Raw genomic sequence first — 14,597 nt, 5'->3', positions numbered from 1 at the left:
TCCGTAAATACGTCTTGTCTGGCAGTTCACACGTCTTGAAAGGATTCAAATGCTCCCGGTGATGGAAGTGCATGTCAAGCGGCAGCCCATTGCCTCTGGCCCCATCCTCGATCATGCCTTCCCCAGCTATGGGGGGTCCTGTTTCTTTTTCTTGCCTCAGAAAAGGAGCCCCCAAAAGAAGAAGGCAGAGAGGGGAGGAGGGGCTTTCCTGTGATGTCAATCTTGCTCCGCCTGCCACACGCCACTGTCTGTGGCACTACAGCCCAGGACACTCACAGACAGAGCTTAAGGCACAGGTTATGCCGAGGGACGGAGTGCATGGAGCAGGGACACGCACACATGGGGCTCTGAGGTGGCGGGGGGGGGGGGGGGGGAAGTAGGAGGAGGAAGAACTACCAGGCACGCTGGAAGGGGTAGCCATGAAGGTGGGCAGAACAAGACCACCTGGGACGTGTTCCTGAATGTTCCCTCCCGCTCTCCCTTTCTACACGTGTTTCTCCAACGATGGCCCCAATCTTCCCAACACGGGGCCTTGGACCCTTCCCCAAAGGCCCGGCCGTTTCCCCAGCCCCTCTGGTGAGTCCGAGGCAAACTTCTGGTGACCTTCATGAAGACCCATGCCGTCATCGGTGCTGAGGGAGCGGTCGGATGAATGAAAACTGGAAGGGGAGCCGAAACCGGTTTGGCTCAGTGGATAGAGCATCGGCTTGGGGACTGAAGGGACCTGGGTTCGATTCCGATCAAGGGCATGTACCTTGGTTGCGGGCATATCCCCAGTAGGGGGTGTGCAAGAGGCAGCTGATCGATGACTCTCTCTCATCGATGTTTCTAGCTCTCTATCTCTCTCCCTTCCTCTCTGTACAAAATCAATAAAATATATTTTTAAAAAAAGAAAGAAAGAAAGAAAGAAAGAAAGAAGGAAAGAAAGAAGGAAGGAAATGAGAAGAGGCTCTCAAGGAGCACCTGGGAGAAGCCAGCATTGGTGGAGGGTGGAGGGACAGAATACAGCTAACATGGTGGGGGTGAACAGGAGAGAGAATCTCAGGAACTAACTGAGAGTTACGAGGAGGAATGACTTGCCACTTTCCAAACAGGCCACGTGTTCTCACAGCTAATAACTCCCAGATCAACTCCCAGAATGCTCCTCTTCCCCCGACAAACCATCCCTGAAAACTCAGTCCGCAGTCTCATTTGCTGGCATGTCTCACGGCAAGCACTCTGCACACTGATAGTCATCAGCCAGTCTCTCTCCTCCGTTACATGGCGGTGAGCTGTTTCACATAAACTAGATGATCTCTCAGTCGGTGCTATACATCCTCGAATTCTGGACACAAAGTAGGCACTCAATAAACATGCACTGGTTAAAAAGATAGATATAGAGACAATAAAGCAACAAGCAGACTGTCAAATTACAGCGGGGAAGGTAGGGAGATCTGGGGGAGATAATAGATCAACCGAAGGACTCTATACATGCATATAAGTACAACCAATGGACACAAAACTCTGGGGAGGAAGGGTATGTATGGAAGGGGGAATAGTAAGATATGTACACAAATAATTTAATAAAAATAAATAAATAAATAAATAAATAAAACGGGGGGTGTGGTGGGCATGCACTGGTGAAGTGGCTAAATGTATCATAAGCGTGTTTCTTAACCTGGGTGGTTGATACATAGACATTTGCTCCATGAGTGGGCTTTAAACTGAGCCTCTGTCAATGTTCCATAGACTATTTTGGTGTGCATAATACACTTAACAAAAAACTTCAATAAGTTATAACATCTGAGAGTTGGAATAGAAAGTTAGGACTTAGTGGATAATGAAGAGAGAAAAAATCGCAAAGAACTGACCTAGCGCTAACAGGACGAAAAGCAAAGGAAGCGTCGGAGCACGTGAGCCCAGGCGATGTGCGATGTTGAGGAGGTGGTTTCTGATAAGCGGATGTGTTCGGGGCTCAGATGGCCTCACGTTCACCATCAGTGGTGGCAAAGCGGTGTCCTGGACACAGCTGGGCTGCTGAACATCAGCAGAAAACAAGATCTCCCATTGATTTGGCTTAAGAAGTTTGGAGCAATTATAAATGAAAAGTTAGGAATCACTCACAGTAATAATTGAATGAACTGATGAATGGATGAATGAATGGATGGATGGAAGGATGGATGGAAGGATGGAATAGATAGATGGTGGATGGAGTGAACGATGGATGGATGGATGATGGAGTGGACTGAGTAAATAGATGGTTGGATGATTGGATGGTTGGTTGGATAGATGGATGGATGGGTGGATATATGTATGAATGGATGGATGGAGTGGATGAAGGATGGATGGATGAGTGGATGGGATGGAGTAGATGGATGGTTGGGTGAATGGATGGATGGATGGATGAGTGAATGGATGGATGGAGGGGTGGATGGACAAAGGGTTGGTGAGTTGGGTGGTTGGATGGAAGGAGTAGATGATGGATGGATGGATGGATGGATGGGTGGATGGGTGGATGGATGGAGGGGAGGATGGATAGAGGGGTGATGAGTTGGATGGGAGGATGGATGGATGAGTGAATATATGAATGAAGGATGGTTAGATGAGTGCTAGAGTAAGAGGGCCCAAAACAACTCTGGAGTTTATCATTATTTAAGGGCATTTCAAATACTGTTTTCATTTCAAAGCATTTTATTTAGTATCAAGTCCCCCATGAACAACTGAGGAGTCATGGCTCAGGAAAGGTAAACGACCTGCCCTAGGTCACACAACTAATGACTTCCAGAATGAGCTCTAGAACCCAAATCTTCCACACATAAACCGCTGCCTTTGCCACTGTACCAACGGAAGCCCTCCAGATGGAAATGCCGCTAAGCGTGGTGAAACAGGGGTGAAAATGAAAACCAGCCACGGGATTCCATCTTACAACACAAAGGGGCAGCCATCTGAGGGGTGACTTCTTTGTCAAAACATTTGCTCAGCCAGCACCACACCCAGCACGAGGGCGCTGGGAAACCCTCAGGAGAAGTCCTGGGTGGGCCAGCAGGAGGCTGGGAAACTGCCTCCAGCATCCTCCCCGCCACTGCCCTGTGCTCACCACAACTCCCAGCGGCCTCGGCAGCGGAGACAAGGACACAGATGTGCCTTCTAGATCCTGCTTCCAGGGAGGTCCTGTTGTCCCAGCTGTGGACAGCCAGCCTCCAGCTGTCAGCTCTTTCAGGATTTGCCTCCGCTGCGAAAAGCCACTTTTCCCAGGAGCGTGGCCTTCCCAGGGCGGCCACACCCAAAGGCGGATGGTGGTGAAGATTCAAGGGTCCAGGAAAGCCATTAAGTCCAAGAAAGGCACTACAAAGGGCCCTTTATGTTCCAGAGTGCCCCTGTGGGTTGGCCTAGGCTTTGTGGGGCCCCTTAGGCAGTTTGGCATTGTCCTCCATGCGTCCCTGTGTGGCGCCATCATTCCTCTGGGTGTTAATAATAAACATTCTGCTGGCCAGCTCCCCCTCAGTGTCCGTCTGCAGAGAACCCAGCCTGCAGCCCCCTGGGACAGAGCGTGGTGCCCTTGAGCCCCTCCCCCTCAGTCATTGCCGCTTAGCTGCCTGCAATCCCCACACAGGTGCTTCTAGAGATGTCGTTGCTGCAAGACAACAAGAAGCGATCACCCCTCCCCCCGACCCCCAATGCCGGGTGACTGATTTTCCCTCGAGGCCTGAGTTCCCGTGTCTGGAGGAAATGAGAGGCCATGAGCTCTGGGTGGCACAGGAAGTGCGATCCCCCTTCCACCAGAGACGCCCTACCTTTACCCGTTATCTCCATTGAGGATTTCCTTTGAAATCGAGGCTTTCCCGGGAGCCATATTTTGGGGAACCACTGGTTCAGAGGGCCCCACAGACCCCTCCCCTCGGCTATAATGCTCCGTCCTCCGAGGACCCCAAAACGTGGAACAACGGCGTGTGCCCTCGGCCACCCACTAACTTGGAAAAATCCAATCAACTCGCATATAAAGACAGGAACAGGACACAGATGGAGTGACAGGCTCCTCTTATTGTGCACATTGAAAACTGCATCAATGAGGAGGGAATTAAGAACTGTTTCCTGGAAGATCTGGTAACTTATTAACTTATGAGGTTGTGGGAAGAATTTAAGATGGTTGCCGAAGCCGGTTTGGCTCAGCGGTAGAGCGTCGGTCTGCAGACTGAAAGGTCCCAGGTTCGAATCCGGTCAAGGGCATGTACCTTGGTTGCAGGCACATCCCCGGCAGGGGGTGTGCAAGAGGCAACTGGTCGATGTTTCTCTCTCATCGACGTTTCTAGCTCTCTCCCTTTCTCTCTGTTAAAAAATCAATAAAAATATTTTTAAAAAGAAAAAAAAGAATTTAAGATGGCCACGTAGAGAGAGGAGCTTTCGGTTAAATGGGCGACCTTCCTCAGTGTGGCCTGCAGTTGTGTCCCCCTTCCCAGCTCCAGGCCCGGTGACAAGGGCTGGCGTAGGAGGCATAGAGATTAGACCCCACTGGGTCCGCAGGGAGCCCGAGAGAAGCTATTTTCTTATTTCCTTTACAAGGAAATACTATTCCCAGTGTAATGAGAAAGAAAAGAAACCCAAGAAGCTAAAGATCTAGTGATGCATTTTATATAAACATGCATGTATTCGTATGCAAGGAAGGATGTTCAGCGGTGATGAGCAAACAGTTAGAATTTTTTAAAACTCTAAAAGGATTAGACCTAAGTTTACCTGCAAATTTCCCCAGGGAAAATACCGAACTTTGGGAAATCCTTAGTCATTTAAAGACATCGAGCCGAAACCGGTTTGGCTCAGTGGATAGAGCGTCGGCCTGCGGACTGAAGGGTCCCAGGTTCTATTCCGGCCAAGGGCATGTACCTTGGTTGCGGGCACAAACCCCAGTAGGGGGTGTGCAAGAGGCAGCTGACCGATGATTCTCTCTCATAGATGTTTATAACTCTCTATTCCTCTCTCTTCCTCTCTGTAAAAAATCAATAAAATATATTTTTTTAAATAAATAAAAATAATAATAAAGACACCAAGACAAAACTGAGTCATGTGTATCCTGAAAGTACAGCACAGGGATGGTTAAAAAGCAACGTATGGTTCCATCAAGTCCACACAGTTTGCATGTATGTTTTGTAATTATTTTCCAAGATCTAGGCTGCTCAGAAGAGAAAGTGTGAGCGAAGGAGGGGCAGTGTGATATGTGATGCGAGTTATACATGGACCTTGTCTTCTGCCCTCTGCATCTTCAAGCCCTCAGTTCTCCCCAAATATGGATCCCACGTCTGCTAACGAGGAGAGCTTCCCTCTGCCCTGTGTGGAGCTGTGGAGCGTGTGAAGCCTGGGCTTAGCTTTTCCCCTTTAAAACACTATGTTTTATTGGCTAATTTCCCAGAGGTAAGTCATTATGCAGTTTGTCTTTCCGTAGAAAGTTAGGGATGCTACCAAAACCGGTGTGGCTCAGTGGATAGAGCGTCGGTCTGCAGACTGAAAGATCCCGGGTTCCATTCCGGTCAAGGGCATGTGCCTTGGTTGCGGGCACATCCCCAGTGGGGGGTGTGCAGGAGGCAGCTGATGGATGATTCTCTCTCATCAACGTTTCTAACTCTCTATCCCCCTCCCTTCCTCTCTGTAAAAAAAAAATCAATAAAATATATATTTTTTAAAAAGTTAGGAATGTGTCCATTTAAGATATTTAAATCCTACAATTTTCTCTGTAGATTCCTGTTGTCTTTTGTAGCCAATTCCCTAGCCTCGTGCTGGAGCGGGGACAGCCCTGGCACAGCACCAGTGTTAACGGAGGGAGGAGAGCAGAGCAGAGAGCAGGGAGGAGGAAAGTGTGCAGAAATGGAGGCAGGAAGGAGTTAAGAAGTTCTAATAGAATGAAGGGCTATGCCCAGAGGAGGGGGAGTGAGCATGGGTGGGAGTCAGCTACTGGGCAAAACTGAGCCCAGGGCCACCTCTATGCCACAGCCAAACCTGCCCTGTACCCCTCCCCAGCCCCTCCACCCCACCCACCCAGGCCCTGTCCCCCGACCTAGCTCCCTGGCCCTGCCCACACCTGCTAGGCGGGCAGAGAAGACTGGATGCTCTGAAATCTTGGGAACTGGTACGTGTTCAGTGGCCCCGAGGGGGATAAGAAAATGACCGGGCAGGACCAGGCTCCTTCCCTCGGGGAGCCCCTGCACCCCACTTAGGAGACTCTCAGAAAACACCTCGTACCCCTGGGATGGGCCCCCGAGGAGCCATGTGGCATCAAACCCTACAGTGTGGCTGAGGGCCTACGGGAGAGGAGACATGCTCACACCTTCCCAAGGCGAGACAGCCGCCCAGGCAAGGCCAGACTAACCCCCACGACCCAGCTCCACGCCCATTGGTCTGTCCGGGGGAGATGGGGTGGGGGCTGAGGCGCTTTCTTCCAGGGACCACAATGGAGAGGGCCTGCGAGGCCCTTGATCTTCCCTCCGTCCGGGGACTTGAGAGAGGGTTTTCTCTCTCTCTAAAGAACTGAGGAATCCCCTCCACAGAACGCGTTTGAGAACAGAGGTCTTTTGTGAGGAGCGTCGGGACATCAAACATTTCTTTTCCAAGGAAAGGTCAAATACCTCTAATATTTAGTTAGATCTGCGTGGGGAAGAGGAAGCACTTTTAAAGAATGCAAATGCCATTCGGGGGGGAAAGCCAGTATCTTAACTTGACGTGTGGTGTCTGCAGGATGACCGGCACTACCGGGAATGGTGGCATTTTGTACAAATTAGGAGTTTAATTCATATTCCAGACAGCCAAGTGGACATGAGATCTACGTGTTAAGGAGGTATAAGCATGAGGAAAACTGACACAGGAAATCCTAGATGTAACCTTTAAAAGACAAATTAGGGAAAGGGATGTGTGGTTTAAAAATAGTTGGCTGTAAGGTGCCTTTCTAATCAATATAGATTGTTTTCCGGGCGACCCCCCTCATGGCGAGGAAGGACTGGGTACCAGCTGATGTCCTGGGTCCTTCAGTCCTGCTGACATTTCACTTCTCTCTCCTGATCTGGAGGCATTTTCTCCCTACCCAGATAATGTTCATAATCATAACTGATCCTCCCTCCCTCTCTCCCTCCCTTCCTTCCTTCCTCCCTTCCTTCCTTCCCTCCTCCCTCCCTCCCTTTCTGCTTCCTTCCACCAAATTTGCATGGAGTGCCAGAAATAAGACCAGCCTAGCTTTGATCCTCATTGAGCTTGCAGTCTAACGTAAACTACTCATGGTTTTCCAGAATAATTGTTGCTTCTTCTCCTCACTCCATCTTGAGCTTGAAAAGATGGAAGAAAATATGTGGGTCTTTATTGTTTTTTTAAAGAGAGCAGAAGAGAGAGGGAGAAGGAGAGAAACGTCCATGTGAGAGCCACACATTGGTCACCTGCCTCCTGCACGCCCCCTACTGGGGACTGAGCCTGCACCCAGGTGGGACCAGCAAGCTTTCGGTGCAAAGGATGACGCCCAACCAACCGAGCCACGCCGGCCAGGGCAGAAAGGAGGTATGTTTTATCTGGTTTTTCATGAAGCTTGGAGTCTCTAGTTGGTGGAAATCATGACATAAAGAGCTCTGGCATGGAGGAGTTATAAACCAATGGATAGCATGACTCTCTCGGGAAGGAGCGCTGAGGGATGTGGCGGGGCCCGGAGACTGTAGATTGAGAGTCTGCTGCCCCAGGTGGTGTCTGTGCGGCCAGGTGCTCAGAGGACCCCCCTCCCCAAGCCGAGCTGGTGTGAGTGCAGCAGGCAGCAGTCACCAGCACACCAGAGAAGCACAGCGTGTGCATGCCGAAGACGGTGGAGCAGCCAAATTTAGCAAAAGGCTCAACAGCCTGCGCCTGCGTGTGGGGAAGCGCCGGGACTGGCGTGGACGGCTAAAGGCTCCAACTTCGTGGCTGCTCTTAGCAAAACTGCAACTGTGTCTACTTCACGTCACAGAGTCTAATTGAGCCATGAATTCTGAAGACTAGCCCAGGACAGCAATTCGCCTCCCCTTACAAAGTGCTCTGCAGACAAACAGACAAACAAACAAATAAAAAAACACCTCGTGATCCCTTTGTCCACTACGGCAGGACCGTCATCCCTGTCAGATGTGAGAGACATTGGAAGTTTGCTCCATGTGCCTGTGTAAAGTCACAGAACAAGAGGTAACCAAGAGCCCTGGGATCACCCCAACTCTAAGAGGAAATCTCTCAGCGCAGCTGAGACCATGCCCCGAGACCACAGACCCCCAAGCAGCCCGGACCCACACCAGGCCCAGGCCCAGGGCTGTCTGTCTATGGGCTCATGTAACCTCGTCACAACGCTGCAAAGTGCGTCACTGCCCTCAGTCTTCAGGGGGAGACACTGACACCCAGGGCAGCTCCCAGCTCCTCTCCAGGTGACTACTCAGTGGCAAAGCCAGGACGGAGAGCCAGGCGGTCTGGGTTTAGGGTCCCCTCGGCCACACCTGACACTCAACGACCTTGTGTAAGTGACTTGAGTCCTCTAAGGCCTTGTGTTGTCTGCAGAATGGGGAGAACAGTGCCGAGCCAAGGGCCGCCAGGATGCTGAGGGAAAGCACCGAAAATGCTTGGTCTCTAATGGTTAGCAGTGCCCAGTGCCCCGCCCCCCGCCTGTCTGATTCTGTGCCATCACGGAGTCCTGGTCCCATGCACACTGTCCCCTGGTTGCCAGGGGAACGGAGGCAGCCACTGAGCTCCAGAAAGCAAGGAGCAAGAATTGGGATGGGGACGGAGCTTCCCCTTGACCCTTCACGGAAAGACACAAATCAATGAATTCACCCTATTCTTACATAGCCTCTCGCCCTTCCTCCTGAGGCCCCTTCCCAGCTCTGCAAGATCCCCCCTTGAATTCTGGGTGACCCTCGAGTTGGCCCAGGGCCAGCCTGGCTCTGGTCAAGGCCGAGGAGCACGCACACCCCCGTCTGGAATGTTCTCCCGGTAGTTAGGGTGGAACCCGGAGTCCGTCTCTGCCACGTTACTGGTGAGAGGAGACTCCGCGCCTGCCAGTTTGCTCCGGGCGCTGAGCATGTCTATAGGTGTCCCGCCAGGTGTCATCACCACAAGCCCCGTTTTCAACCCGGGGTGCAGGCCGGACAGGGCAACAGGGTGTACTGCACAGAGTGACACCTTCTTTCTAACTGGAAAACTCAGGATGTGTCTGAAGACCTCAGGCCTCAGACGTGAGCTACACTGACTGCACGTGAGTCTTCGTTAGGAATCAGGATGTGGGCCAAACGAGCAATACTATTTCTTTTTTTTTATATGTCCATTGTTGTCAGAGAGCGAGGGAGAGGGAGAGAGAGAGACACACATCACCGATGAGAGAGCATCATGGATCGGCTGCCTCCTGCACACCTCACACTGGGGATCGAGCCTGCAACCCGGGCCTGTGCCCTGACCGGGAATGGAACCGTGACCTCCTGGTTCACTGGTCGATGCTCAACCCCTGAGCCACGCCGGCCGGGCATGTTTCTTCAGATCAAACACTTTCTAAAGGGACAACTGTCACTCCCAGGACTCAGCCAGGCACATTGGCCCCGGAGGCAAGTCAGCATCCTCCTCCTGAGCTCCCCGGTCTGGGAGGGAGCCTGGGAGGGCCCGCTCTGGGCGGAGGGAGGGGTGCCTACCGCACGTGTCTGAAAACCCCCATGTCCTTAGCGAGAGTCTGCGTCCCAATGTTTGGCAGGCAGCTGCCCAGCCGGAAACTGTGCGCTGGAGAGTCGGGGAGCAGGGAGGAAAGCAACGCTCCCTCCCGTCGAGGCTCCCCCAAACCAGGAGGAGGGAGCGACCCCCTGAGGGAAGGGACCGCTGCACGGCTTCCACGCCACTCACCTGGCACCCATTATCCCACCAGCCAGACAGAATACCGCAGGCAGAATCCCAGCCGAGCAAGCTGCTTCCCCGTCCACTGTCCCCAGGCCCGCGGTTAGTGGGTCTGAAAGCCACATGAGAGTCAGTGCAAAGCCAGGTCGTGACAGAGAAGCATGTCCGGGAACCAGGTGATTTCCAAGGCCTGGCCCCCGCCTGGCTTGTCAGTGAAGATCCAGAACATCTGCGAGTGCAATCGTCTCGGTCGCAGAGATTTCGCGCATCAGCAGGCACCTGTTTGCTGCGGGTCAGCGGGGTGCCTCCAGCGACTGGGCTGGCCCGGCCTAAGCAGCAAAATCAGACGCCACTATCCCCTTGCCTTCCCGGGGAGCATGGCGGGAAGGCGGTGTGCAGGATGGATCTGACCTCCAAACTCACCCACCGAGTAGCCTCGGCCGCGTACCTTCGTCTGTCTGGGCAGACTTATCTAACTCCTTCATACTCGGATGATGTTGGATTAACCTGGAACCTGGGTCCTAGATTATGCCTGTGATGTGTTGTGACCCTCTCGGGGGAGGCAGCCACAAGGATGCATGTCTGTGCTCGCGTGTGTGTGCACGCACACACACACACACACACACACACACACACTCATGCTGAGTTCTCGCTCACATTCTAATGGGTCACCGCCGGGCGCAGACAGCACTGCCCCCATCGGGAGCCTCCACACACCTTTCTCCCCGAGCACAGGGAACCCGAGCCCTGGCTGGCCTCGCTGGAAAGAGAGCTGACGGAGATAAAAACGGGCACAAAAATGCAAAGTTCTCTTGGCAGTCGCCATGCTCGTCTGGCAACCTCTTAAAGGGCACCTGCTCGTTTCCCCGCCCTCCGCGCCCCGGCCCCCCCTACACACACTTCTTCATCCATATTCACTACCTGATGCAGGGCAGGGCAGCGGGAGCCGGGAGAGCAGCTCAGGGAGGCAAGGGACAGGCAAGAGGGAGGCTAGCCTTGCTCCTGCCCTCTCTGCCCTGGACGCTCAGAGTCTGAACCCTGGAGGTCAGGACAAGAGGCAAACGGACAGGACAAGCCCCTCCCAGGTGCAGCTCGTGAGGACAGTGACTAAATTATTGAAAACTCCAGGCTAAAAGGGAGTTAAATATTAATGACGCCATTACCGAGAGGAAGGAAACGTCACATTCTGCACCATCTACACTTCTACACTAATAAATGAAAAGCATGCAAATTGACCGTACCTTTGTGACACCCGCCAGCCAATCAGGAGTGAGTATGCAAATTAACCCAACAAAGATGGTAGGTCAATTTGCATATGCAGGCGCCAAGCGGCCAGGCCGCCCCAGCAGCTCCAGGCCTCTGGGCAGCATGGGAAAGCAGAAAGTTCTGGGCTGGAACGAAGATGGTGCTGGCAGACAGGTGAAGGAAGGCTCATTTTTGCATGAATCTTCATGCATTGAATCTTCATGAATCTTCAATCTACTCTTTTCTATAGATAGGTATATATATACCTATCTATAGAAAATCCTTAATTAGAGTTAAGAACACATTAAACAGTGTATGAAACCTCTTTTATTTACTTAAAGTAGCCTAGAACTTTACATGTGTGTCACACAAGGCTTGAAAGAGAGAAATAAGCAAATTGAGCAGCTTTGGAAAGCCTTACAGTTCACTGTAATGTAGCATTACACTCTATAACATAGTTGAGGGACAATGTTCTCGAGCTTCTTCGCTTCATAACAGTGTGTAGGAAGTTGTTTGTATATGTGGGCAATGCTTATACTTGGACAAGAAGGCCTAATATAGGAAACTACATGAAAACATGAATAATTATACATACATACATATATGTATGTATGTATGTATATCTCTCTACTTCTATCTCTTATTTAAAGGACAATTTATTCACTTGGTGCTCTGGCCGGGAATGGAATCAAACCGGCAACCTTTGAGTGAATGGGATGATGCCCAACCCACTGAGACACACCAGCCAGGGTTCCACCCTAGCTTTTCAGGAAGCCCGGCATAGATGACTGGGTGCCATCAGATAGCGCTTCACAGAAACCATCCCTTGGGGAGAAGTCCGTCAAGTGCTGGACCCGCCCACTGCTCCCTTCCTCTGAGACACGGGGAACACACAGTTTTCCAACGTGGCTCACAGCCTCTGTGTTTAGCCTGTTCTTCCTTAGCTCAGCTGCCTCTCCAGTGAAGATTGTCCTGGCGGAGCAAATGATAATATTCCACTAGCTTCTAATTAAGCTCCGGGAGCCAACACTGATACCTGCCCATCAGGGCGATTTCAGCACTGGCTGTCCTCGGGTCTCTGATTGTGATAAACCTTTTGGGTTGAACTATTAGAACTTAACGTGTGGCAGACTGGGCTCTCATCTCGCCCACCTCCCTCTGCTCACAGGAAGACTCCCACATGGGAAAGAGAGACCCACAGACGTGGAAGGAGATGGAAGCTTGGAAGATTATAAGTGATGCTGGAATGCTGAGAAATTACACGTTAATGCTGGCATTACACGTTCAGTTGCATTATTTTTTAGATGGGTGAATATAACATGATGGGGGGGGGTCTGTGGTTTGAATGAATGAGTACAAAATAAGTGTGTTTCACCATAGCTTCATCTAAGCACTATTTTTTTATTTAATAATTGGACATCTCACCTAAAACACTGGCTTTGCTATAATGATCTCCATTCTTGTGACCCTGTCAGCAATTTACTTTAAAACACAGTCCTGGCGCACGGATAGTGGGTTATATGTGTGGACTAATCATGATTTACCCTCTGGGGATAGTTAGTTAACATATCAAGTGCCTCAGTCACACTGCAGAATGGTTCGTTCGTTAGTTAGGTAGGTAGATAGTTAGCACTTGATAGGCAAGCTTTTCGTTATCATTGAATTTCAATATAGTGCCCAATTCCCACTGACATTCCTTCCTTTCCAAAGGTTTGGATATTTTCTTTTTTTCCCCCTTGTCATTAATCTCTAGCTTAACTGGGTCCAAAACACAGAGTCAGGATGAAGTCAGGCTTTTTACCTGCATTTTGAACCAGCAAGCCTGTCAACGTGGGGGATTCGGGAAAGAACTGGGCGGGGCCACGTTGAGTGGTCAGTGTCCATCACTCGGTGAGGGAATGAAAGGTGCTACTCAGATCTCTATGTCCTTGTTGGTTTCTTTGTCTGCCTGTCCTAACATTTTTTAAAAATATATATTTTATTGACTTTTCACAGAGAGGAAGAGAGAGTGTCAGAAACATCGATGAGAGAGAAACATTGATCAGCTGCCTCCTGCACGCCTCCTACTGGGGATGTGCCTGCAACCAGGGTACATACCCTTGATCGGAATCGAACCTGGGACCTTGCAGTCTGCAGGCCGACGCTCTATCCACTGAGCCAAACTGGTTTCGGCTGTCCTATCAATTCTTGAGAGCAGTGTTAAAGCCCCCACGATAACTATGGGTTTATTTATTTATCCTTTTAATTCCACCCAATTTCTGCCTCTCCCATGTGGAGCTGAGCTACAGCTACACTCAAACGTACAATGGTTGCTGCTCCCACCTGCCTGTGGGGTGTCCACTGGCAGGGGCTGTCGGAGTGTGGGCACAAAGGACAACGATGTGGCTCTTCACCATCCATGTAACTTACGAAGTGATCACACCGATATGTCAAACTCCCATCTGCCACTTCCACTCTGAGTTCTAGCTCCCGTCTGACACGGGCACCCTAAGTTCTAGCCCCCATCTGACACGGGCACCCTACATTCTAGCTCCCATCTGCCATGGGCACCCTAAGTTCTAGCTCCCATCTACCACTTCCACTCTGAGTTCTAGCTCCCATCTGACTCAGGCACCCTAAGTTCTAGCCCCCATCTGACACGGGCACCCTATGTTCTAGCCACCATGGGCACCCTAAGTTCTAGCCCCCATCTGCCACTTCCACTCTGAGTTCTAGCCCCCATCTGACTCAGGCCCCCTAAGTTCTAGCTCCCAGCTGACTCGGGCCCCCTGAGCTCACTGCAGCATTACTCACAGTAGCCAGATGGGGAGCAACCTGAGCATCCAGCGAAAGATCAATGCAAATGCCCTTGGCATCAAAGTCTCTGCTCTGGTTTTGCGCCTTTGTTTTCCTTTGGAAACATGAGAACTATTGTCAGTTGGGCTTTTTCTTGGCCTGATGTAGCCCCGTTTTCTTACTGTTCTCACTGCACACAACGAGGAACTGGGGTCACCGGAAGGTCTCCCTGGAGCTGACAGCAGAGCCCTGTATTTTGGGTACCGCCCTCTCCTTTTCGGACGAAGGCTCACACAGCTTATTGATATCGCCCGAAGCTAAGAGAATATTGGAATTGGAGTCTGTTTTAGTGAAATGCATCGAGGATCTAGAAAGACAGCCAAGTGGCATTTCCTGGACCAGACTGGCAGGACTCTGCCCTTGTCCTCAGGGGGCTCCATGGGACTGCTCCCCGCCCCTCCCTCTCCCCCACCCCAGGTGCAGAGAGTGAGAGAGCATCCATTGTAGCGTGCCCTCCTGTGAACGCAGACAGCATGGGATCCTTAAACTTACACTTGGCAGGAACGTAAGAGATTTCCTGGTCCATTATCTCCATTTTATTCTCGGAGAAACTGAGGTCAAAGAAGCTTAGGCCTGGCCAGTGTGGCTCAGTGGTTGAGCATAATAAACCTAGGAACCAGGAGGTCATGGTTCAATTCCCAGTCAGGGCACATGCCCTGGTTGTGGGCACAACCCCCAGTGGGGGG

The 14,597-nt window shown here is 51.3% G+C and overlaps 1 protein-coding gene across 1 annotated transcript in view; it reads right to left on the bottom strand.

The window, feature by feature from the left end:
* Positions 1–14,597, bottom strand: part of KIF26B (kinesin family member 26B) — a 286,996-nt gene that overhangs the window by 93,920 nt on the left and 178,479 nt on the right. The gene's annotated exons all lie outside the window — the stretch shown is intronic.

This window comes from Pipistrellus kuhlii, unplaced genomic scaffold, assembly GCF_014108245.1.
Source record: "Pipistrellus kuhlii isolate mPipKuh1 unplaced genomic scaffold, mPipKuh1.p scaffold_m20_p_25, whole genome shotgun sequence".
In the NCBI taxonomy this organism is placed as follows: Eukaryota; Metazoa; Chordata; class Mammalia; order Chiroptera; family Vespertilionidae; genus Pipistrellus; species Pipistrellus kuhlii.
The sequence above is the reverse complement of the archived record's forward strand: the minus strand, read 5'-3'. Positions and strand labels throughout refer to the sequence as shown.